Source organism: Schistocerca americana, chromosome 2, assembly GCF_021461395.2.
Source record: "Schistocerca americana isolate TAMUIC-IGC-003095 chromosome 2, iqSchAmer2.1, whole genome shotgun sequence".
NCBI classification, from domain to species: Eukaryota; Metazoa; Arthropoda; class Insecta; order Orthoptera; family Acrididae; genus Schistocerca; species Schistocerca americana.
The window spans coordinates 485938076-485964895 of NC_060120.1; the positions used below are offsets into that span (position 1 = coordinate 485938076).

Below are 26820 nucleotides of genomic sequence, written 5' to 3' on the forward strand. Positions count from 1 at the left end.
ACTTTCATCCTTAATTTTTGCACACCAGTGTACTTTGTTAACACACAGGTAGGCATGTGGGGTAGAGGTCCACTTACAGGTGCCTGGGGTCATTTAAGTCCCCATATACAATACATACCTTAGATCCTTTCAGTAACGATAATCTTCGCTGTATGGTCTTTGAAATATTCTTCCAGGATAGGGGAAACAAATAACTCATTAAAAAACAACAAATTTGAACAATTTTATTGAATAAACTTGGAAATAACAGTAACAAAAATGTAGTATGGGGAGTTTGCACTAATACTCCTAATACAGTTCATTCTAAATCATCACACATATTATGTTTGCACGAGTTTTGCAAACAAAGGGTTTGCATCTTGAGCATTTCTGTGAAGATTTTTTTTTTTTTTGCCATCTTTTCGGAGGCACATTTTGCACTTCCCACGAGAAGGTCCAGGATCATCATGGACCACTACTGACAGTTTTATATCCTCTCCCAAATGTAATTTATCTATACACTGTCACATTCTGATGTGCTTTTCAACCAATGTTCCTCCCAAGTCCCTTGGCAATTTTCATCATAGCAGGTAATCATTTTTCGGGTCAATGTTATACAGCAAATGTGCATTTGTATGCATTACATTTAGAAAATGGAAAAATATAGCTGGTGGCCACCTTCTTGTTTGTCTACCAACATTAAAATTCATCCATAACTGATCGCATGTATCGACCTCACCTTTGGTACCATTATATAAGGTGATTATTTTAGACTTCACTTTAACATCAGTTGATGTGTCAATGGCATCATCACGATACATTGTTGATAATACTATTACCGTCTTATTTTTGGCAGTAATGTACGATACTAAAGTCACATCTTTAGTGAATCCAGAAACACAGCTATACTTTGTTTTATACTTACTAGGCTGAAATTCTCGTCGAATTTCATGCTTATTTTTTCATAAGGTACCCACAACTGTTAACGTTCTTGTAAGGAGAAGCTGAGCTAGTTGGTAACTAATATTGTCACAAGTTATATTCCTGTTGGTACCTGCACCATGTTCAGTCGAGCTGTTCACAACTGATAATACAGCACTGTCTTGACGAAACAGTTCCTTCAGTTGTGTGTTTTCATATATTTCAAAGTTGACGAAATAATTCATTCTAGCGTCTATTAGTGCAAAAACCTTTATTCCATACCTTTTGGCTTTTTGCAGTAAATAATGTCTAAATGGATATTATCCCCTGAAAGTAGAAGCTGTTCTACAATTGTACAATATTCACTTGGGCTGAACGCATTTTTACAATTATTATTTATCACAGTGGGAAAGTCCCTCACAGGTGCTAATTTATGTTTTCTTCTAGTTTTAAAGGTGTGAATGTCATCAAATCTTATGACTCTAAGTAAAAACAAAAATCATTTGTATGAAATTGTGAGACAAAAGATTTTTATGTCTTCCCACAAATCCTCATAATTCACATGAGTGGCTTTTTGAAGCCCAGCCAAATAGAGTAGCCCCAAAAATACTAGTAAGTCTTCTCTCGTCATATGTTTGGCATCCCACTCTCTGAAATGTTTATTTTTTACCGACTTTATGTACATCATTGGGCAATTTACAACTGAGGTCACTATACGTTCATTAAACAAAATAGAAAATGAATTGATGACAGACACTACACTTCTGAAGTACTGCCTTTCTTCCAGGTAATGGGTTATGATATGTTTCCAAGTTCTGAGGCTCTGGCCAGGTTTTGCTTTTTCCATTTTATAGACTTGTCTTTGCATACAAAAAATCTACCCTCCGGACACTCAACATCGGATTCACTTTGTTCTTGTTCGCTGTCCGAAGTATGCTCACTGTTCTCCTCGTGATCCTCATCTATATCCGTACCTACTAAATCTTCATCTGCTTCGTCCCTCTCCTGCCAATGAAATTCCTCCCATATTTCTTCAGTCATGTGCTATGCAGCCACCTGAAAATATAATAACTGGAAATGGTACACTGGCAAAAGTGGTAATGAAGCATCCACACTTATTTCATCATACTTCATTAATAATTCTATCATTTATACTATTACTCATGGACGATTACAATTCAAAAAGCAACTTACCTCTATATGAAATGATGCACTTTGAGGCGCATGGGCCGGAAATGTCTTGCAAGGCTCACAACAACTAGATGGTAAGTTGCAGGGCAATGAAAACACACTGATGGCTTACTGCAGGAAAGAGTGGGAAGGCACTGAAAATGTAAACAATGGCAGGTGGTGCATGTCAGGATGCAACAAGTTGAATCATGCACATGGACAGAAATGACCCCTTGCTCCCAGTAAAGGGTTAATGAAGGACATGTTGCCAGGCAACAAAACTTTATTTATTAAGAAACGTCATGGACTGAAGTTTTGTTTCAATAAATGAAAATAATTTTTAAATCTGTGTTTTTTGAGAGAAAATTTATTTGCAAATATATCATCCCTGCCTGTCTTGCTTCCATCAATATGTCTAAGTTTGTCTCTTCTTGTCTGGATGTGCCTCCACAGAGATCTGATTTCCTGTACTCTTATTAGCACCTCTTCATTGGTAACTCTGACTCTTTAGCTACGTTCATTTAGTAAGCGAGTCAGACGGGCCCAGCTCTTGGCTGATACATACTTCCAGAGTGGGAAGTTAAGCGTTTATCTTTTCCTGTGTTTTTCTCACACTATATTTATTAAATTCCATGCGTGATGTAATCTCACATTTTGTAAGTGTAAATTTGGGCAATCTGTAGCACAGTTTTTATTTCTAATGAACAGCCACCTACATACCTCACTGAGGCACCAGTGTCCCTTGGTGACACATCAGGAGGGTAGCAAGTTGCATCTCTAGGGTTTGTCTGCTTTTATAGTTTTCTTTTCCAGTTTGTCTTAGTTTACTTTTTCAGTCTTGCTCGAACTGGTAGGAAGTGTGCATACTGTGTGCTAATGCAGGAGGAGCTGGCTGCAGTATGCGAACAGCTGAATACATTTTGGCTACCGTCAGTCACCTTCAGGCTGCTGCCTCAAGAGTGTAACAGTGGCAGAGAATCTGGTATGTCGCATAGGACACCAAATTTGTTGCTCGTTTTGCTCACGGGCTCTGCTACTAAGTTACCTCCTAGTGTACCTGATGCTGTGGAACTTCCCCCACAGCAGAACGAATGGTGGGTGGAAGCGCATTTATGTCGCGAGGTGGAGGGTCAATGTGGAGACTGAGTGTCTGGCCTCATCCATTCATCCTGTGTGTGGACAGATGACTGCTCCTTCAGCAGTGTCTGAGCAGGCACAAGTGGGGAGGGCTTTACTAATAATACGGAGCTCGAATGTTAAGTGTGTTATGGAGCCCCAAACGCATATAGCATACAGGGATAGAAAGAAAGTCAATGTGCGCTTGGTATGTCTGCAAGGGGGCCTCATCCAAGATGTGGAGGCTGCCTTGCCTGCGACTTTCGAGCATACAGGTGCAGTCATCTGCAGGTTGTGGTTCAGTTTGGCACGAATGACGCCTGTCCAACGGGTTCAGAGGCCATCCTCAATTCATATAGGCAGCTGGCAAAAGTGGTGAAGACTACTGGCCTCACACATGTGGTGCAAGCAGAGCTCACAGTTTGCATTGTTGCCAGAGTTGATAGGGGATCTTTGATTTGGAGCCGACTGGAAGGTCTCAATCACAGGAATCATCAAGCTCTGTGATGGACTTTGGTGCAGCTTTCTAGACCTGTGTTATCAGTTGGGGATTTGTAGGACTCCTCTTGATAGATCAGGGGTGCACTACACAAAGGAAGCAGTTACTCGGGTTGCAGAATACTTGTGGAATGCACACGAGGGTCTTTTACGTGAAGTGGTAGTTTGAGGGACTCCAATGAACAACTGCCAGTTGCTACGCAGCAAGGGAAGTCTGACTATGTCCAGATTAAATATGCTTCAACTGTCAAAAGTTTATCAGTAAACATCGAAGCACTTATAATAAAGTTTCCGAAATTTATTGCCCTCCACAAAAGTTATTGCGCTTGAAATATTTTCGGGACGAGGAGCTGAAACACAAGTGGAAAGCTCCAAGATATTTAGTGAGTCCTGGAAAGTAAATCAGAAAGAACGATTAGAGGCCACAGGAGTGGGAATGTTCATTGGAGTTGACAAAAATACTGTCTCTCTTGAGGTCAAAGTTGAGTGAGACTGTGATACTGGGTCACTTATAACAAGTCTAGATGAAATCAAGGAAACTTATGCATGTTTTTACTGGCCACCCGATTCTGTTGTAACAGCTCTAGAGTCATTCAAAGAACGTCCAGGGTCAGTAGTGAGTAAATACCCAAATCATGCATTGCTAGTTGAAGGCGACTTTAACCTACTGAGTACAGAGTGGTATATTTATGGATTCATTACAGTGGGTGCAGACAGAAAGTCACGCAAAGTACTTGTGAACACTTTCTGAAAACTTGAGCAGCTAGGTCAGCAGCCCTTATACAATGAAAATATTTTAGACCTTGTAGCTACAAATGGCCAGATCTTACCAACAACGTCAGTATAAAAATGGATGGTAGTGACCATGGTGTCATTACAGCAACTATGGTTACGAAAGTTAATAAATCAGTCAAGAAGGCTAGCGGAATATTTGTGCTAGAAACAGCAGATAAGCAGTTATTAGCATCTCACTTAGACAGTGAACAGTAAGATGGACATAGAGACATTATGGGCAAAGTTTAAGGAGATCACATATCGTGGTTTAGAGAACTGTGTGCCTTGGAAGTGGATTACAGATGGAAAAGACCCACCATGGTTTAATAACAAGATTCAGACATTGCTGATGAAGCAGAGGCTGTTGCACTCTTGGTTCAAAAGAGAACACGCAAATGACAAAGCAAAGGCTGGTAGAGATTCATGCTTCTGTGAAAATATCTATGCACAAAGCACACAACGACTACCAACATCATTATCTTAGTATAAGATCTGGCAGAGAACCCAAGAAAATTCTAGTCCTATGCCCAATTGCTAAGTGGGTCTAAGGATTCCAACCTGTCACTTGCTGACCACTCGTGTGGCAGCTGGATAGTGAAACGAAAGCCAAAGTTTTAACTTTCACATTCAAGAAGTCACTGATGCAGCAGAATCATACAAACATATCTTCATTTGACCATCAAACAGACTTCCACATGGACAACATATTAATAAGCATCAATGGCATACAGTTACAACTGAAGGAGTTAAGAACAAATAAGTCACCAGGTCCAGAGCACTCTACATCATTGGCCCCTTACTTAGTTTGCTTTTATCATGAATCTCTCACCCAGCACACACAGCTGTGTACAAGAAGGGCAAAAGCATGTACCTGAAAATTACACACCAATATCCCTAATATCGGTTTGCTGCAAAAACCTTCAACATATTCTCAGTTCAATTATAATAAATGTTCTTAAGACGAATCATCATGGTTTTAGAAAACATCACTCATGCAAAACTCACCCTGCCCTTTTCTCACACAACACATTGCGAACTATGGATGAAGGGCAACAGGCAGATTCCATATTTTTAGATTTCTGGAAAGAGTTTGACATGGTGCTTTATTGCAGGCTGTTAAAGAAGGTACAATTCTATGGAATAGGTTCAAGATATGTGCAGACTTCTTAAGTTATAGAACACAGTATGTTATCCTCAATGCCAAAAGTTCATCAGAGACAAGAGAATCATCAGGACTGCCCCAGAGAAGTGTGATATGACCACTGCCATTCTCTACAGACATAAATGATTTGACAGACATGGTGGCCAGCAATCTGTAGTTATTTGCTGATGATGCTGTGATGTGGATTATGGTATCATCGTCGTCATCGTTTAGTGACTGTAGGAGGATACAAGATGACTTAGACAAACTTTGTAGTTGGTGTGATGAATGGCAGCTAGCTCTAAATGTAAAAAAATGTAAGTTAATGCGTAAGAGTAGGAAAAACAAACCCATAATGTTCAGATACAGCAGTAATAGTGTCTGCTTGACACAGTCACATTGTTTAAATATCTGGGCATAACGTCGCAAAGCCGTATGAAATGGAACGAGCATTTGTTGATTGTCAATCCTTTGGTTTATTGGGAGAATTCTGGGGAAGTGTAGTTCATCTGTAAAGGAGACTGCACATAGGATGCTAGTGCGACGTATTCTTGAGTACAGCTCGAGTGTTTTTATTCACTTTCTTCTTTTCTCTCCTAAAACGGGTCCTGAAAGAACTGCTCTTCATATTCTTGCTTGCATTAGGGTCAAAGTGACATATCATACACTGCATCATGCTTACTTTTATTATGATAATCCTTAGATTGTATTCGCCATAGACAAGTTTGGCTTTCATATGACCTCATCAAGCTGATCATGATTGATCTGTTTCCAAATCACTCGACATGTTACTGGTATGGAACCAAACAGAGAACTCTGGTCTTTGCTTGAACAAGGACGCACAAATCTGATATAATGCTTAAGCACTGATGCTAGCACACGCTCGCATAACTGAAAACTGCCCAAGCCTTAAACTGCTCACGCTTGCAGTAATGTGGGTGGATGTCTTTAACGACTTCTGGTGACCTGTACAGTCTAAGTATCAGATGTGGTGATTGCCTTTCCCTACAAGGGACCTCAATACAGCTTTTGTATGTTCAGCAAGAAAATAGAACATGTTAATTACATTGGGGCAAATGAGACATTGGACTAGGCCATGATCTAATCCTTGTCTGGGGCTCAGAAGAGGAAGCTTCTCAAAAAAGAACAGGAAGGTAAAAAATATAAATGGAGGGAACTAAAAGGTCTTGCACCTAAGACTTCCAAAAAAGACAGCCTCAGAGTGAAGGGGTTGGTTAGACCCCTTCTACCTCTAACACAGGGGCAAGGGAACAAAGGAGGAGTCAGGTACTCCCACTGACACCGAAAAAGCCAAAGCAGGAAACAGGGAAACAGACCTGTAGTACTCCCTTAAAGGAGACCACTCCCTGAAAAGCGGACATGTTGAAAAAGCACACACCAAAGAAACAAAACTTGCTAGCTTTCAGAGTAAAGTAAAACAACACACACACACACACACACACACACAACACACACACACACACACACACACACCTATGCCCCTGTGTGGTATGGTATAGACTAACAGTACAAATTCTATTTTTTGGCTGGTGAGATGTTGTGGTGGGGGTAGTGTCAGGCGTAGTGGGTAAAGGGGGAGGGAGGGAAGAGGCAGGGAGAGGGACTGGGGTTGGGTGGCTAGTGGCTCAGAGAAAGGTGGCTGGTTTGCCTGATTGGAATATGGGAGGCACTGGTCGCAGGTATATGGGCTGGCACAACTGGAGCGGCCGGTGGGAAGCGTGCACTTAAGGTGAATGGGGACATGAACTGGGAGGGGTGACAGAATGGAGAAGGGGAAACTTATGGGTGAAAGGTGCTGGGACAGTGGGTTACCTGAGATTGAAGCCAGAATGTTTAAGGGAGTGGAGGATGTGTTGTAAGGATAACTCTCATCTGCATAGTTCAGAGACGTTGGTCGTGGAGGAAAGGATCCAGATGGCTCAGGATGTGATGCAGCCATTGAAATTGAGCATGTTGTGCTACTGGGTGGTCAACTTTGTTCTTGATAACAATTTGGTGGTGGCCATTCATCCAACTGAAAAACTGGTTAGTAGTCATACCAGCATAAAAGGCTGTGCAGTGTTTGCAGTAGATAGGATATACGACAACGGCTGCTTTCACATGTGGTCCAGCCTCTGATGGGGTAGGATGAGCCTGTGACAGGACTGAACTAAGAAGTGCTGGGTAGTTGGAGTGGGCAGGTCTTGCACCTTTGTCTGCCACAGGTATATGTTAGTCTAGCAGGCACCACGTAGGGGAAGAGACCTTTGAATGCATGTCTACGAGTCAGTGTATTGGTGTTAGTTTTCTTCCTACTGTGTGTGTCTCTCGACAACTCAATGCTTTTGCTTTTCAGTGAGTGGTATCCTTTAATCCTAAAGTATTTACATTCTACAAGAATTTTCCTACAACATTTATAGACTTGCAGTCTTGGTTTTCAGGATGGTGGTTATCCAACAGGGACATCCATTGATCAACATCACTTCACAGCAGATGGTACTTTTTCATATGGCTCTCTTTGAGAAGACTGGGGAAGTGGCGGGGAGGGGGTCACAAGTACAGGACCCATATTCAGGAGGGTCTATCTGGACAAAGATGCTTTTTTCCTTATCTATTGGGGGGATGGGAACAGTGGATTTTCTTAAGGAGAAGGTGTTCAAGGTATCTCTGTGGGAGGAGGGGAAGCTGCTGGCCAAAACACCAGTTGAGCTCTTTAAGACTACAGTGGTATGTATTTGGGTACCCATACTTCTTAAGCATACTCCCTAAAAGAAAATGTTCAAGCACAGAAGGGTGCAGATCCAGAAGGTTGCAACAGATGATTGGAGAGTAATAAACCTAAAGGTCGTACCGGAAAGCCAAACCTTTGCAGATGAGTTGGCAAAAAATCCCTTGTGGCAGTACGAGAGCAGGACCTAAAATTATACTTAGGGTTTTTGCAAGTTGCTGTCAGAATAATCAAAGACATCAAAAGTGATCATGGCGGCAAGCTGGAGGCTTCAATTGTTGCAGATAAACCTGCAACACAGTAAAGAGGCAACAGCTACCCTAAGTCATCTTCTGGGAAGAGAGGAGGTGAATGTGACCCTGACTGAGGAACCGTATCTATAGAAACGGGGCCTTTCAAGTCTCAGAGAAACTGAAGGTAAATTGATCTATGCTAGAAATCTAAAGAAATGCAGAAAATGCAGTCATGTTAAGAACAGAATTCGATTCATGTCGATGGCGGACTTCTGTTCAAAGGACCTAGTGACCATCAGGAAGGACTAATGTGGCGAAGGAAGCACAAGGGAAATTATATAGGCCGCCTCCTTCCCAGGAGGTAAGGAGACAGATTGATAGTAACTCACAACAGAATTAACAACTGCTGAGTGGATGCGAGGCCAATGTTCACAATGTGGTGTGGGGAAACAGTGACACTAAGAGCAAAACTGAGCACCTATTGGAATTTGTACCAGAGAATAATTTGAAAAATCTTGAAACGGTGTAGTGAACCTACCATCAGGAATAGGAAGAGGGAAGAAGTAACTGACATAACTTCTGGGTTACCTCTAATGGGTAGGTACATCAAACAATGGTATGTAGTGATGGAACCATTTTAATCTGACCACATATATTTTAAGTTTGAGGTTGAAATGGGTGTTAAACAGACAATGCCCTACAAGAATCCTAGGAAAACAGATTGAGACTCATTAGGAAACACCTAAACTCCTACTTATTTGAAGCCAGAACTTTGGCAACGAACCCAGTATTTTGAAGAAATGGCAGATGCAGTAACATCTGACATTGCATCATATTTAGCAGAACTGCCCAATCACTAAGAAGTGCATATACAGGAATATAACTTTGTAGAACAACAATATGGAAGTGCAAAGGAAACAACTAAGAAGACTGTTCATCCTTGCAAGAAAGAAAGGATAATGGGCAAAATATCAAGAAGCCCTTGTCAAATACAAACTTACAATCAAGTGAGTGAATCTATCATCCTAGAAGGTATTCTATGAGGAAGCGGAAGATACAGCTACTTGTGCTAGACTTCATAAAATCCTCTCAAGAATACCAACTAATGCAGGAGCTACTTTAAGGAAGGAGAATGGTGGTTGTAGAAGGGCAACAAGTGTGATACAGGATGTGCTCCTCAAGACTTGCTTTGCTCAATGCACTCTGGCAGATAACACAGACCAGGAACCAGTTCCTGAGAGGTACTGCTTTATAGGTAATCACAGGTAAAACTGGAAATCTGCCAGAGAACGTGTTGATCTGGGGAGGAAAAAAAAAAAAAAAAAAAAGTGGGTGCTGGGAATGTTGGTTGGTTGGTTTGGGGTATAAAGGGACCAAACTACAGGGCCATCAGTCCCTTTTTCCTCATGCAAAGAAGTCGCAAGGTAAAACAATTCCCAAAAGGAGTTGGGGAGAGTAAAAGGGTGTAAAACTAATGAGGAACCACAATGAAAGAGAAAATGAAAGAATCAAACCAAAAGGGAAAAACATACACTAAAAGGAAAAGTAGAGAAAGGTATTAAAAGCATATAGCAGATGGCCTGGGCTGGCTGATAACAAGAATAAAAATGGATGAGCCAGCCACTCTGCAACACACTAAAATAAATCTCCAGCCTAAAAGACAAGGCGAGATGAACACACACAGGGAAAGGACAAACACCAAACCTAACGAAATGCAAAGAAAGAGTGACAAAGAGGTAAAATGGAGGGAGGGTGGAGGCCTGAGAGAGAAGGCTGGGCACCCACCCTTAGACTGTATGGTAAAAAAAACCCTAATAAGTAAAACGTAAAACTAAATTAAATGGTGGGGCATTGTCACCCAACACCATTGGTAGGGTGCCGGGAAGGTTAAAAGTCCGCTGCAGAGTGGCTAAAATTGGGCAGTCCAACAAGATGTGGATGACAGTCATATGGGAGCCACAGCAACACTGAGGTGGATCCTTGCGACGGAGGAGGTGACCATGTGTTAGCCAAGTATGGCTGATGTGGAGCCAGGAAAGGACAATAGAGTTCCTGCAAGTGGCTCGCATGGATGACTGCCACACATTCATTGCCTCCTTGATAACACAGATTTTATTTGGTGTACTGAGGGTGCAGGATACAGTATCCCAGATCGCGAAAACTTTACAGCAGAGGACTGACTGGAGATCAGTCTCCAGCAGGCTGATCTGCGGAGTTGGTTTACCAGTAGCCTGTTTGGCCAGGATGTCAGCAAGTTCATTGCCTGGTATCCCGACATGGCTTGAGATCCAAATGAAGGTCGCTGAACGTCCACTGTTGCTGAGGGTGTAAACAGACTCCTAGATAGTCATTACCAAAGGATGTTGAAGGAAGCACTGGTTGAGAGCTTGTAGGCTGCTTAAGGAGTCAGTACAGATGATGAAGGACTCCCTGGTGGAGGAGCAGATATGCGCAACAGTGCGATAGATGATGAGCAGATATGTGCAACAGTGCGATAGGTGGTGACCAACTCTGCAGTGAAAACACTGCAGCCATCAGGCAAGGAGTGCTGTTCAGTATGTCCAACATGACCATATGCGAAGCCAACAAGACTGTCGACCATTGAGCCATTGGTGTAGACTCTCTCTGAGCCCTGGCACTCACTGAGAAGAGAAAAAGTCCCGGCAGAGGTCCTCAGGTGGAAATGAGCCTTTTGGGCCTTGCGATAGGTCCAGACAAAGCTGTGGCCGAGGCACAGACCATGGATGTGTACGTAAGTGGACCCACAGGAAAAGTGGGAGAGGGAAAGTGCTGAATTCAGTAAAAAGTGACTAGACATAAACAGCAAGAGGATTCTCAGTTCTGGGCCACCATTGCGGGATGTGGATTGCCGTGTTAGGGAAAATGAGACAGTAATTTGGATGGCGAGGTGAACTATGAATGTAGGCAGTATAATTACCAAGCAGTAGTTGCCGCCAGGACCACTATGGAGGAATGCCAGCTTTCACGAGGAGGCTGTTTACTGGGCTTGTTCAGAAGGCTCCACAGTGGTGAATAGGGCCCAGCAGATGCACCGCAGAGGGCAATGCTGAACAATACACCAGGCTTCCATAGTCAATACAGGACTGTAGGCTTCCATAGTCAATACAGGACTGTAGGCTTCCATAGTCAATACAGGACTGTACAGGATCTGCAGCAGTGTAGAACTATCAGTACCGTAGTCGGTGTGGCTCAGGCATTGAACAACATTGAGATGCCGCCAGCACTTATCCTTAATCTGATGAAGCCAAGTTAAGTGGGCATCAAAGACCAGTCCCAAAAAGTGGCAAGTCTCCACTACATCAAGTAGTTGGTCATCAAGGTAAAGTTCTGGATGAGTGTGGACAGTACGAAGATGACAGAAGTGCACGAGACAAGTCTTGATGGCCGAAAACTGAAAGTCGTGAGTGAGGGTCCATGACTGTGCCTTCCGCATGGCTCCCTGCAGCCGGCATTCAGCCACACCAATAGAATAGGAGCAGAAGGAAATACAAAAATTGTCAGCATATAGGAGGGGGGATAATGGGGACCCTACTGCTAGTGCAAGACCATTGATGGCAATTAAAAAGAGTGGGACACTCAGAACAGAGCCCTGTGGGACCCCATTCTCTTGTACATGGGGTGCACTGAGGGGAGCACCAATGTGAACTCTGAAAGTGTTCCATATAAAAACTGGGTGTGGGCCACAGAGGCCCTAGTCATGTAGAGTAACAAGGATATTGTGTCACCAAGTGGTATTGTAGGCCTTCGTCAAGTGTTGTCACCGCGAAAAGGCTGATCGAATGGCAGACTCCAGACCAAGTTGTCGATGGTGTAGCGCCCTTGGCGAAAACTGCCCTAGGATGGAGCCAGAAGGCCCTGAGACTCAAGGAGCCAATGCAACCGCCAGCTCACCATACGTTCAAGCAGCTTGCCCAGATTGCTGGTGAGGCTGATAGGGCGAAAGCTGTCCACATCTAGCAGGTTCTTATCAGGCTTTAGCACTGGAACAATGATACTTCCCACCACTGCAATGGGAATTCTCCATCTCTCCAGTTGCAGTTGAAGACTGCAAGAAGGTGGTGCTGGTAATCTGCTGACAAATGTTTAAGCATATGGGAATGGATGTGGTATGGGCCAGGGGACGTATCAGGACAGTCGGCAAGGGCATTTAGAAATTCCCACTTACTAAAGGGAGCATTACGAGGGGCGTTTGAAAAGTCCGTGCAAAGTCCGAGAGATGGCACCACTGGCGCATATCGAGACCATGTTTAGTTAGTAGCATCTTTGGAAAAAACGCACACCAAGTTTCAGCTATATTTGTCAATTTCTTTGTGTTTGGCATTCATGTGAATCAAGGAAGTCAAGTGACTGTCAAAAAATGGATGAAGAGGAATTTTGTGTGGTGATTAAACATTACTTTATGAAAGGCAAAATACCTCAGGAGACTAAAGAGAAGCTTAATAAACATTACGGTGACCCTGCACCTTCGATTAGAACACTTTATAAGTGGTTTCAAAATTTTCAGAGTGGCCATGTGGGCACAAGTGATGCTGAACGTTCTGGATGCCCTGTGGAGGTAACGACTCCAGAAATCATTGATAAAATCCATGATATGGTGATGGATGACAGAAGAGTTAAGGTGCGTGTGATTGCTAGTGCTGTGGGCATCTCGAATGAACAGGTACATAATATTTTGCATAAATGTTTGGACATGAGAAAGCTATCCACAAGATGAGTTCCGCGATTGCTCACACTTGACCAAAAATGGAATTGTGTGAAGTGTTGCAAGGATGGTTTGCAGCTGTTCAGGAAAAATCCACAGGACTTTAGGGGTTGTTTCATCACTGTGGATAAAACATGGATACATTATTGTACTCCTGAGACTGAACAACAATCTAAACAATGGGTTACCAAGGGAGAATCTGTACCAAAAAAGGCGAAGACCAGTCCTTCGGCCAGAAAGGTTATGGCGACTGTCTCTTGGGATTTGCAAAGGGTAGTTCTCATCGACTATCTGGAAAAGGGTAAAACTATTAAAGGTGAATATTATTCATTGTTATTGGACCATTTGAAAACTGGGCTGCAAGAAAAACATCAGCGATTGGACTGCAAAAAAGTCTTTTTCCATCACGACAATACACCAGCACACACCTCAGCAGTTGTGGTCGCAAAATTAATGAAAATAGGATTCCAGCTCGTTTCACATCCCCCATATTCCCAGAAGTGGCTCCCTCGGACTACTATTTGTTCCCCAATTTGAAGAAATGGCTGACGGGACAAAGATTTTATTCAAACAAGGAGGTGACTGCAGCAACCAATAGCTATTTTGCAGACTTTGTCATCGCATGCCAGTCTACAAACACATAATAAGCCTGGACAATAAACTTGGCACAAATGGAACTGCACAAAGTGTTATATTGAATGTCTCGATTTTTTTTCCGTGGATGTCGAGATAATTTCAGTCTTGACGTTGCCTCAGTACTGGAAGTGGATGGTTTACTCTTGCCATCGTCCTATGTGAGAATGCCTCTCTACCTGGACTTTAATCATTCGCCGACCGAGATGTCATCACTTACAAAAATGTCAAATTGAGTTAGTAGGTTCCTGACACCGTTATAACAGCCAGTACCCTTATTTCCACCCCACTAAGGGCTATGGGTATTAAAATCAACTAGAAGTAGAAAACAAGGAGGGAGTAAAAAAATTAGTACAGCCAAAACATTGGATGGCACTTCACCATCAGGAGGATGGTAGATATTACAAATGGTAATTTCCTGCATTATCCTCACCCTGACAGCCACAGCTTAGAAAGGTGTTTGCAGGGGTACAGGTTTGCTACAGACAGAGGTAAGGACATAGATAGAAACTCCACCTAACAGCCAGTCATAGTCAGTACAGTTTTTTAGTACCCCTGATTGCCATGAAGGGCAGGAGTCTGCATTGCGGGAAACCAGTTTTCCTGAAGGGCAATGCAAAAATCAGATGTAATGCTTAAGAGTTACCGTAACTCAGGCAGGTGGGAGAAAAAACTGCTGCAGTTCACTGGAGGATAACATTTTCTGGAACTGGGGAAGGCATGAAGTGATTGAGGAGGCAGGTTATGCCTCAATATCATCTGCTGCCACCAGTTGAGTATTTGTATCCATTGCCATTGTGGGTGAAGTATTGATCAGACACATATCCTCAGGGGATGCTAAAATCTCCACCTCGTCCTTAGACACCAGTAGGGAGTGGTGGTGTTAAGGCCACTGGAGGTTTCTTAGCAGACTTCTGCATTTGCTAGCCCTCTCACTTCTCCAAAGTAGCTTCAGGCATTGAGCAAGACCGTGAAGCCCTTCGCCCAGCAGCCTGTGGCTTCTTCAGCCACGGGTGAGTGTCCACTATGGCATTAGCGAAGACCTTGGAAGGGAGAGTTCCAAGGGACTTCCATGCGAGAGGAGCCAGAGGAGGCTGTGACTTCTCCAGCTTTGGGGAGGGGACCAGTTTCCCTGGTGTTTGGGGGGATATTGCTCCTGAAGTAGGTGCTTTGGAAGCAATGGACGAAGAGGTGCCCCCAACCACCAAGAGGGCAAGAGGGCAGATGTATTCGGGCAGCCTGGAGGGCCCACTGTATGTGGCACAGATTGTGGAACTACCGTCACAAGTGACGGTGATGTTGAAGTAGCTGCAGCATATGTAGATGTCAGGCAAATGGGATGCAACCTGTAACGGGACATCCTCATCTAGCATTACTTTTCCTCAACAGTAGTTGTCAACACCAGTATTATTTTTTGAACTTTGGACAGGTCAATATTATCTCAGCTGCTTTTCTAAAAACTTTCATATAATTTTATACACAGTATGTTGTATTTCAAGCTAAAATTTATGAAAAGGAATTACTTTATAAAATATTTTAGTCCTGATGTTATGATCGATAAGTACTAGTATGAAAGTACTGTTAAAATTATTTTTTACAAACATTTGAAATTATGAATTATTGGCAGACTTAAAATTTCTATTATTAATGACACAATCCTGTACTGTTTACTATTTCTGGATTCATTTATGAAATAACAATTGAAATTAATAATATAACAGAAACTGGTAAAAATTCATTTGTTAAGAAAAATTGCAAACCCTTTGGAATATTGTTATTTCCACAGAGGGCGAGAGTCGTAAGCATGCCTCTGATGTGATCGGACATATTTTTTTATTTTTGTGCAAACAATTTAATTTTAACTTTGTTAATGTGAAAAATGAAAATACTATATGATATACTAAAATGTGAGAAAATATATTTACATAAAAAAATGCTGCAACAACAATCTTTGAATTTATTCAGTTAAAACCAACAGTGAGGACCTGATGTGAGATTTTTGTATAATAGCTTCAAGAATCAGACCCCTACACAAGCAGAACTGTAGCCATCTCAACATGACAAGCTAAGTAAACTGGAAAGTTTATTGTGATCTTTGCTCCTCTCAAATCTTCATAAAAGACTTAAAAGTGGACAATAGATGGAAGTAGGATGGAGGGAGGAGATTACAAACCATTCAAATTTACGTTTAGCCTCTTGGTAAGTCAGCCAGTCCAGGGTCTTTTACTCCATAATTTTCCAATCCTTCTGGATTACTGTGCAGTCTGGTGAGCAGAGGAAGTGGTGCTCTCCACAGTTCACACAAGTGGGAGGAGGTGCACATAGAGTATTTGAATGCAGTGGACGCCCACAGTCTTGACATGTGGTGCTGGAATTGCAGTGGGAAGACATGTGCCCGAATTTTCAGCACTTAAAGCACTGTGGAGGGGGAGGGACATATGGTTTTATGTCACATCAGTAAACCATCACTCTGACCTTTTCAGGCAATAAGTCACCCTCAAAGGTCAAGATGAAGGCACCAATAGCAACCCTATCATCTTTGGGCCCCCAATAAGACACGCTAGTTGAAGTGAACACCCCACTGTTCTAAATTGGTGCAGAGCTCATTGTCAGAATGAAGGGAAGGTCGCGATGGGAAATAACCCCCTGGACCATGTTGAGGCTTTTATGGGGAGTGACAGAGACAGGAATATCACCCAGCTGGTCACAGGCAAGCAAAGCCTGGGACTGGGCTGTGGATGCTGTCTGAAACAACATTGACCATTTCTCATTTTTGACAGTGCTGTCACTTCCCCAAACTTATCCTCCAGATGTTCAACAAAAAATAGAGGCTTCGTAGCTAGAAAGGAGACCCCACCTGTTATACTGCAGATTAAATACCGAAGTGAATACGGCTCTCTTCTTTCTGTAGCCCTATGTTCCTCCCATGATGTAGCGAGGGAGGTGAAGAATTTAGGGCCATACACTAAGCGATCAAAATTATCCAGACACCTGGCTGGAAATGACATACAAGTTCGTGGCACCCTCCATTGGAAATGCTGGAATTCAATATGGTGTTGGTCCACCCTTAGCCTTGATGAAAGCTTGATTCCCACAGGCACACGTTCAATCAGGTGCTGAAGGTTTCTTGGAGAATGGCAGCCCATTCTTCACAGAGTGTTGCATTGAGGAATGCTATTGATGTCAACCTGGCATGAAGTCGGCGTTCCACAACATCCCAAAGGTGTTTCAGGTCAAAACTCTATGCAGACCAGTCCATTACAAGGATGTTGTTGCTGTGTAACCACTCTGCCACAGGCCGTGCATTATGAACAGGTGCTCGATCGTGTTGAAAGATGCAATCGCCGTCCCCAGATTGCTCTTCAACATTGGGAAGGTGCTTAAAACATCAATGTAGGCCTGTGCTGTGGTAGTACCATGCAAAACAACAAGGGGTGCAAGTTTCCTCTCTCTCTCTCTCTCTCTCTCTCTCTCTCTCTCTCTCTCTCTCTCTCTCTCTCTCTCTCTACACGAAAAACACAACCACACCATAACATTACTGGCTCTGAATTTTACTATTGGCACTACACTCGCTGGCAGATGACATTCACCAGGCATTCGCCATACCCACACCCTGCCATCGGATCCTCACACTGTGTACCGTGATTCATCACTCCACACAATGTTTTTCCACTGTTCAATCGTCCATTGCTTACGCTCCTTATAACAAGCGAGGCGTCATTTGGCATTTACCGGCGTGATGTGTGGCTTATGAGCAACCGCTTGACCATGAAATCCAAGTTTCCTCACCTCCCGCCTAACTGTCATACAACATTACAACTCTCTTCAACTGTCTGCGGTCTCTATCAGTCAACAGACGAGGTCGGCCTGTACGCTTTTGTGCTGTATGTGTCCCTTCACATTTCCACTTTACTATCACATCGGAAACAGCGGACCTCGGGATGTTTAGGAGTGCAGAAATCTTGCGTACAGACGTATGACACAAGTGACACCCAATCACCTGTTCACATTCAAAGTCCCTGAGTTCTGCGGAGTGCCCCATTCTGCTCTCTCACGATGTCTAATGACTACTGAGGTCGCTGATATGAAGTACCTGGCAGTAGGTGGCAGCACAATGCACCTAATATGAAAAACATATTTTGGGGGGGGGGGGGGGGGGGGGTCCAGATACTTTTGATCACATAGTGTACCTGTCGGCATTGTATTCTATCTTTCCCTTCCCTTCTTAGAGACTGCTGGCACCATTCTGTTACCAACGAGAGCTGACTTAGTCCACTTTATTGTGGGTCATCTGCCCTGACACCACCCACCCCAATCAGGGGCTCTCCCCATGGGCACCAACCAGCCACAGCAAAGGCCACCTGGCATGATGGCCATTGCCAGGAGTCCTGATGCCCCAAGAATAAGGGCATTTACTCCTTGGGATACCTGTGGAGTTTGCAGTTCAGGCATCAGCAGTGCGATCCCTGTGTTGTCAGGGGGCTACCACCAAATAGGCAGATGATGGCTCACCACAACGGACAGGCTATCGTGCTGGATGTTGGGTGCAGAGAAATTCAGTATTGTCATGGAGGCAAAAGAGGACAGTGAAGAACGGAAGAAGACATTAACCCAGAAGGCGTCCTCACCCAAACAGCTGAACTGCAGATGGAATTGCAGAACCATGATAATAAGAGGTGCAGAAGATCAAACGGCACGATGGATATGCGATGCAGCACATAAGGCATCCTTCCTCAAATGGCCCACACCTCTGTAGAATTCTGAAAGTGTGAGATCACACCCTTAAAGGGGACCAGAACTTAATAGGCCGAGAAGTGGGAGACTCCTTTTAGTCGGCTTACGACAGGCAAGAATACCTCAGGCCTATTCTAACCCCCGAACCTGTAAGGGAGGCGAGGGTTGGGTGTGAGGAGGGAGGGGGATGTTTCAACCACCCAAGTCACCAGGTCCAGATGGTAGCTTTCCAGATCTACAGCAACAAGGAGAAGAGGATTTAATTAGATTCTCACTTAGACTGTTCAGGTCACCCTAGCCATAGGAATAATCACTAATGCTTGGAGGACAGCAATGGCTGTTTTCATTCCAAAGCCAGGGGTTGTCCACAAGGAGGGGTTTTGTCCCCACTACTGTGGAAACTAGTGTTGAATGAACTCACTGAAGCTTTAAATACTAGAGGCTACTTTTGCCAAGGATACACGGACCATTCAGTCATAGTAATACTTGGCAAATTTGTTAATACTGTTAGAACAATGGCACATTGTGCACTAGAGATTGCAGAAGATTGGTGCAGGAACAGGAGCTCAGGGTCAGTCCCAAGAAAACTGCTATGCCATTTACAAGGAAACCAAATCGGGCGCAAATACCAGAATCTCAAGCTCCTCAATGAAACTCGACCAGTAGAAGAGGCAGGGAAGTATCTAGAAATAACCCCAGATGAGAAACTGTCATATGACCCCTCACATACAGAATGTGTATATTCTCATGAGCACTAAAAAGATCTGTAATAAAAATTTGGGTCTAAACTCCTGGAGTACGTATTAGATGTAAAGCACTATAATAAGACCTATAATAATCCATGAGGCTGCAGTGTGGCGGAAGAAAGCAGAACAGAAAGTGGCGGCTAAGGAGATTGGCAAGAAGCAGAGATTGGTCTGTTTAGCTATAACAGGTGGAATTAGCAGCACACTCACTGCTGCAATGGAGACCAGGCTGGACAGACCCCCATTACACCTTCAGGTTACAACGGTGACAGTGACATGGTTGTGCAGGTTAAAAACTGGAAACAACTGGATCCCCTTAGGATATCCAGAACCTCTCACCAATATAGCTTGTGTGGTAATTATGGGAATGGCCAGGAAAATGCCGGCTGACCATACAGTGATTTCCAGCTGCTTCAATAAACCTTTCAGTATAACAAGCGGATGATGAGACCAGTGGAAGAATGAATCACAATACCATTCAGGAGACAATCTGGTTTATTGTTGAGTTGAAAACAGATGAAGGCACTGGAGTCAGAACATACGCAGTACAGCCTAGAGTAGATAGAGCAGTCTCTAGGAAAGCTGACAACAGTATTCTAGGCAGAAGTATTTGTTATCAGAATGTGCGCGGAGGAGAATTTGCTCCAGTTGCAGAAGATTGTGTTGGAAGTGCAGATTATGCTCAGTTGTTGAAACAGACTGAAAAGAAAAATCTTTTTAATATAATTTTTACACTACATATGTGTGGTGCCTGTTCTGCCAGACATGTTACTGCAAGCAAGTAGGTGAATGGACAGTGGGTGCTAAAACTAGCATGCGATAAGTTGAGAATTTGGGTCGGATGGGAAGCATGTCAAGATGGCTGAAGCAATTAAGGTGACTACTCACTTTAAGCGGGAGTCAACTTTCACCATCGAATTATATTGATGACAAATTGTGACTGGAGTCAGTCTCCCTTCTGTCATTTTTGTAAGTTCATAACTAGATTGTGCTAAGATTTTTCCTAGCAATGAAGATATCTGAGAACTGAAAGTTCAAATCAATTCAGATTGGAAATAACACAGAGAAACAGAGTAAACATAAAATGGAACTCCGTTTATTACTAAGTTCATGGAAGTGAGAGGCACTAGCTGAAATCAAGAGTTCCTTTGCCATCATTTTTCACATGTGTGTTTCATGAAGGCCAGGAGTTGCAGTTCATTGGAAATTTAATCTACTGATGGGTTCAAATTTCTACCTGCAGATAAAGTGTCTTTTGCAATATACACACATACTTTCTTCCTCTCATCTTTCACAACTGTAAGAAACTAAAAAACAATAAAAAGAAGAATTTCATCTGTTCTTCAAAATGTCGTAACACACTCAGTATTGAATTCTGGCACAGCATCCCTCAATACATGTACACAGAATAAATGCCATAAACACGTGAATTTTAAGTTTTCCCTCTCTAATGAGTGTTCCAAAATGTTTTCAGATTGCAGCCACTTAATGTCAATTTCTTACCATGATATTTTGACTAACAATGAGGCAGCCATCTTTAGCCAAGTTCTCTAGTGAAAATCTCTAAATTTATACCAAAAATTGGAACAGCTGCACATGCACATATGTCTTGACTGCACAATCACCAGCATTCTTAATTACTGTCCTCTGCCAAATATGGCACCATCTAAGGGGCACATGCAAATGCATACCAGTATTATTACATACACTTCCTGCAACAAGTTTTAGGTTGGTTACATATTTAAGAGTAAAATTTGTCTTTGTGAAAAACTTTAACTACTAATTGGATGCCATGGATGCCACGTCTTAACCATACGAAACCCACCATCACAATTAACAAGATTGTCCGGAAAATGCATTTCTACAGATACCTTAATAATTGAATCTCAGAAGGATCTCAGCATGGCCAAGATTTTCATGGCTGACCAATGTAAGCTTTTCCACACTGACGTGGCAGCCTGTAGACTCCAGCCTTCCACAAACCTTTATGTACTCTATCAAGCCAAGAAGAGCACAGGTCTTTGTAGAAGGGAGAATATTAATTTAACATAATATATCTTTACTGTTCTTCACAAATTAAGACAACATGCTGCCTAAATATGGCAGACATTCCTGGAGTGAAACAACTTTATATTTTCTTTATCGTGGGAGCTGTCATGTTTATTCCTTGTTAAAGCCATGCTAATCTGATGCTGAAAATAACTATTTTCTTTGAACACTCACTGTAAGGGTTCCAGCTCCTTTGCAAGATTGTCTCCACTAGACAACGTGTGCTTGGAGCACCAGCATTTGAAGGCTGCTCATATGTGACGTGTGGTGGCAGCTAAACATCTGTAAACACAAATCTGCATGTGTAGACTTACGGTAAATGGAATGCCCTGATGACCCATCTACTTTCAACTGACAAAAGGACCTAGAAAAGCTAGACATCTCACTATTACAAGAAGGCTTTTAAGTGCCCTCTCTTCAAAGTATAACAGACTTCCATGGAAGATTCTGAGGAGACAGCACTTCAGCTGCTAGAACTTAATCCAAGAAAAAAAAATTACAGCGGAAACTTGGAAGAAAGTGCGCGAGTTAAAACAAGTAGAGCATTAACAATGAGCATCCTTCAAATTCTGGTGAACCCATTTCTGATGGGGACAGCATTGGAAAGGAGTTGCAACCTAAACAATTTGTGCTCAACGAAAATTAATATTCACCACATCAGATTAGCACTGCTTTAGAAAGGAATACATGTGATGTGTCACAAGATAAAGAGGACAAGGAGCTGTTCAACCAGGGCATGCCTCACTTACATGGGAAACACTTTGTCTAAGTTAGGCAGAAACCTTTTTTGAAATAATAATAATTTATGATAAAATAATTTTCTGGCCTTACGGTGATGTATGTTGTTCTTGGCACTATAAAGGATGATCTGAGTTTGTGGATGGCTTGAGACTACAGAATACCTTTGTCAGTGTGGTAAAGCCTATATCCATATCAAATGGACAGTACATGAAAGGTACGTGCAACATTCTCACCGTACTCACCTACCACAGTCCAGTAAGGCAGCCATAGTTGAGCATTGTATCTCTAAGGGACATTGCATGAATTATTTTATCATGAAACTTGGCTATTATGAGATTCTTCTGTGTTTTTCTTATTAATTAAGATCTGTATCAACATATGTTAGGCAGAAGATCTTATTAACTGTGATGGTGTAGGACTTAGTGATTTTTTTTACTTTTTCATAAAGACAATATTTTGTACCTCATACCACACATCTAGCAAGTATTAATTTTTTTAGTTTGACTACTTAATTTTAACTCTAAGGGCTAGCAATTTTATTGAGGGCATACATGCAGTAACACTGTTGTGCATGCACCTGCACACCTCAGATGGAGCAATATTCAACGCAGGGTGCTAAATTTGATAGGAAGGTGGTTATGCAGCCAAGACCTATGGACATGAGCCACCTCACCAATTTTTTGAATAAACTTAGCAAAGTGCACCAGGGCACTCTAATTATTAAACACTCCTGAAGACAGGTGCCTGTTTGTCAACTGAAATACTGCAGCAAAAAGTTAAACACTGTGAGGCTGCAACCCAAAACTTTATGGTAACCAATTTTGAAATTTTATGATGGAAAGTAAGTTCTCAACTCACCATCACTCAATACCAAGAGTGTTGTTTGATAGTGACTTGTTGAATGAAGCTTATATCGGTTACTAAGATTTTATTCTGCTCCAGATCTTGTCATGCAGTTAGCTCAAGAAGGTAATGATACTATCATCACTGTAGGTAGATTAGGATTAGTTGGAACAAAAATGAAGACAGGTAAAATGTGATGCACATGTAATGTAGCAGAAGAAGGATATTCAGTGCCTGGAAGGCATACAGGATCATTTGGAGCACACAAAGAGAATGACATAGCTATGATGAAACCACTTCAAATACCATATTACAATCTTAACAAGCCTGATGATCCTTTAGATCAATGTTTGCAATACAATTTAGTTGAATGCAGAACATTCAAACAGCAAAGGAAGTTTTACATATTGGCTTTACTGTGCAGCAAACCACTAACAGTCACTGACAGCATTAACACACTTGGATCTGAACTCACTGGGGATCACATAAGTCACTACCCTTCTTGCAGTACCTGGAAAATCTTCTCAGAAAGACACATGGTATTAATTAGAGCAATGTGGTGCTGATTTGTGTATAGAACCTTGTTTTAAAATCTACCATGAGAAAAAAATGTATACATAAAACAAAACATCATGATTGCTGCCCACCGTGAGACTGAATGCCACACGGTGGCAGTGCACTTTGGGCATATGACAAGGCAAGGAAAGTACATACATGGAGCAGAGATGAATGAAGAATCATTCTACCAATGATACATGCCACAAATGGGGAATTCTACTGACATAAATGACTTAACATAGGACAGATCATTAGTGCTCAGCACCTGAGAGTGACCATCTTGGAAGGTGAAGCTTGTCAGTTAAGCATGTGCTACTGTCACAACCATCTATGGCAAGTGGCTGAAGGATGGCCCAATCTTGAATAGGCAACAAGGTGTTGGATGTCCATGCCTTATCACTGAATGTGGAGGTCGGAGGCTTACCCTCTCTATAAAGAAGTCTAGGTGACAATCTGTGGCAGATCTCACAAGCAAGCACACTTCTGGTGCAGGCACAAATGTATTGAAATACACCATTCAGTGAACACTGCCGGACAAGGGTCTTCACAGCAGATGACCCCTATTCATTCTCACGTTGACCCAATGAAATAATCAATTACAATTGCAGTGTGCACAGAGACTGGACTGTGGGTCAATGGAAATATGTCGTCTTGTCGGATGAATCACATTTCTTGTTACACCATGTCTATGGTTGTGCCTGGATAGGTTGTCATTTAAATGCCATCATTCAGGTGAACGGCTAAAGATACGCTGTCGTTCAGGGGAACAGCTGTGGATATGCCATCATTCAGGTGAACAGCTGCAGGTACGCAGTGTTGCAGGTGTACAGCAGCTCTAAATATGCTTTGTGGCAACGGCACAGGCTGGTTGGTGCATTCACTTTAGTTTCCGTGGACTTGTGATAGTATTCAAAGGCACCATGAAAGCTGCAGACTACGTGGAAAGTATTGTGGACCACTTTCTTTGTGTCATGCTTGGTGTCTTTCCCAACAGCAATGGCATCTCCCAGCAAGATATGTTTCCATGTCAAAAAGTCAGAATCGTGTAACAGTGGTTTGAGGAACACAATAGCAAACTCATCTTGAGCTCTTGACCGTGGAAGTCACCTGATCTGAACAAGATGGAAAACACATGGAATGCTGTCAGGCACCAGCTCTGCATGTACAAATCACCAGTGCATAATTTACAGGACCTGTGTACATGCATCTGGTGCCACATACATCCAGAAACCTATGAAGGTCTTGTTGGGTCCATGACATACTGAACTGCTGCTGTATTATGCTACAAAGGCAGACCAACATGCTATTACAGAGGTGGTCATAATGTTTTGGTTCATCAGTGTAATGCTATACAAGAATTGACAAAGCATAGTGTGAGTCTGTAGAAGCAAGAAGCTTGTATTTAAAAATATGTTTTCTGAACTTTCTTCTACAATATGAATCCCAGTTTTTTCAAAAACATTGTCATGGATGATTCTCTGAAGGCTCATTTGGCAAAATATGAACAATTGACACACTAAAAAAAATCTCTGAATACTGTTAAAATTGTCCATATTCTACAGCCCAATAAATAGACAGGCCTGGAAATGAGAGAGAAGGACGTTTATATATCTGATCATATTGTTCAGGATGTATAAGGTTAGTGAGTAAAACAACAGTTTGTAACATTTAACACAGACACTACGGAAGGCCTAATCTTCAGTACCTAGCCTACTTTAAATTTCTGAGACTCTAGACAGCTTATCTATATAAATTTCAATGGCCTCATCATCAGCTGGTTGTTCACTAGTATCATCCATATCTAACACACTGCCATTTCCATCCTGAATTATGATCCCAAAAAGAAAAACATCATTGTTACGCAGCTGCCATTTATTGTTTATATGGACACATGCCACTTAATTTTTGCTAAAGAATACTTTAAAAAATAATATTTGCAATATCCATATCTAGAATGAATATTTTCATAATTCGCCACATACAGATCAGAACTTCATCATCGTAAGTCGCTGTGCTCATTGCTGAGTGTCGTGACCCCATGCACCAAGTGTCTCCATCCTGGACGGTTGCCTGCTGAAGAGGTAGACCAGAGATGATCTTGATTTGACCCATCCATCTGCTCGCTGCTCGCTGCTCTTCCTCTTGGTCTCGTGCCCTCGATCTTTCCTTGCAAGATTATTTTCTCTACATTTTCTCCATCTCTTCTCACAATATGGCCAAAGAACTGGAGAATTTTTTTTTGTGACTTGAAAAGAAAGGCGACTGGAGATCTCAAGTTGTTCAATAATGGGCACATTTGTCCTTCTTTTGGTCCATTTTATGTGTAGCATCCTACGACAGCACCAAAGCTCAAACGCTTCAATGCGGTGTTTGTCTCTGGCCTTGAGTGTCCATGTTTCGCAACCATAAAAGAAGACAGAAAACACGAAAGTTTCAACAAGCCGGATCTTTGTGCTATTTGTTATTGCTCTGCTCTGCCAGATCTTGGTGAGCTGCTTCACAGCCACTCACCCTAGCGTGATATGTCTTCTTACCTCATCTTCACAACTTCCCGTGCTACAGATGGTTCACACAAGATAGATGAAGGAATCCACGACTTCCAGTTCCTGTAATCAACCTGTGTGCTGGATCTGTTCTTCTCGATCAGTTGTTACGAGTTAAGACTTGCTGAGGTTGATGTATAATCTATATGCTACACTAATGTCCTTTATTCTTGTTAGTAGCTCAGCAAGTTCATCTCTTCTGTTGACTAAAAGCACAGTGTCATCAGCAAAGTGGAGGTTGTTGATAGTTCTCCCACCAATTAAGATGCCTTTGGTCCATCCATCAAGAGCTTTCCTAATGACATGTTCTGCATAGATGTTGTACAGTTGTGGGGATAGGACACAACCCTGTCTCACACCTTTTGATACTCTGAAGGAATCAGACGTGCAGCACTTGTCTTTACAGCTGTGAAGTGATTATTGTACAGTGAAACCTCTTTATAACGTTCCTCCATATAATGTTTTCCTCTATGTTACGTCTGTTTTTTTCGGTCCCGACTAAAAGCCCATATAAACAATGTTAAATTTTACTCTTTGCTGATTTTCCTCTATATTACAGTTTCCTCCATGTAACGCTCATATTTTTGGAACCCTGGTCAATTATTTACCTCTTTAAGTGACTGGATGTAGACGCATCGTTTTCCGTTCTGTGGATTCACAGTTTGCACCGGCTCGGAAAGCCCGCGCTCA

General features: G+C 42.4%; 1 protein-coding gene across 2 annotated transcripts in view; it reads right to left on the minus strand.

The window, feature by feature from the left end:
* Window positions 1-201: 201 nt before the first annotated feature.
* Window positions 202-26820, minus strand: part of LOC124595935 (NADH dehydrogenase (ubiquinone) complex I, assembly factor 6) — a 92466-nt gene continuing 65847 nt past the window's right edge. Inside the window, exons 6-7 of one of the 2 annotated variants that reach the window (XR_006978263.1) lie at window positions 2095-2225; window positions 202-1956 (exon numbers count right to left, since the gene is read on the minus strand). The gene's annotated coding sequence lies outside the window, so the exon portion shown is untranslated. The remainder of the gene's footprint in view (window positions 1957-2094; window positions 2226-26820) is intronic. The other variant, XM_047134854.1, reaches the window with a different exon arrangement.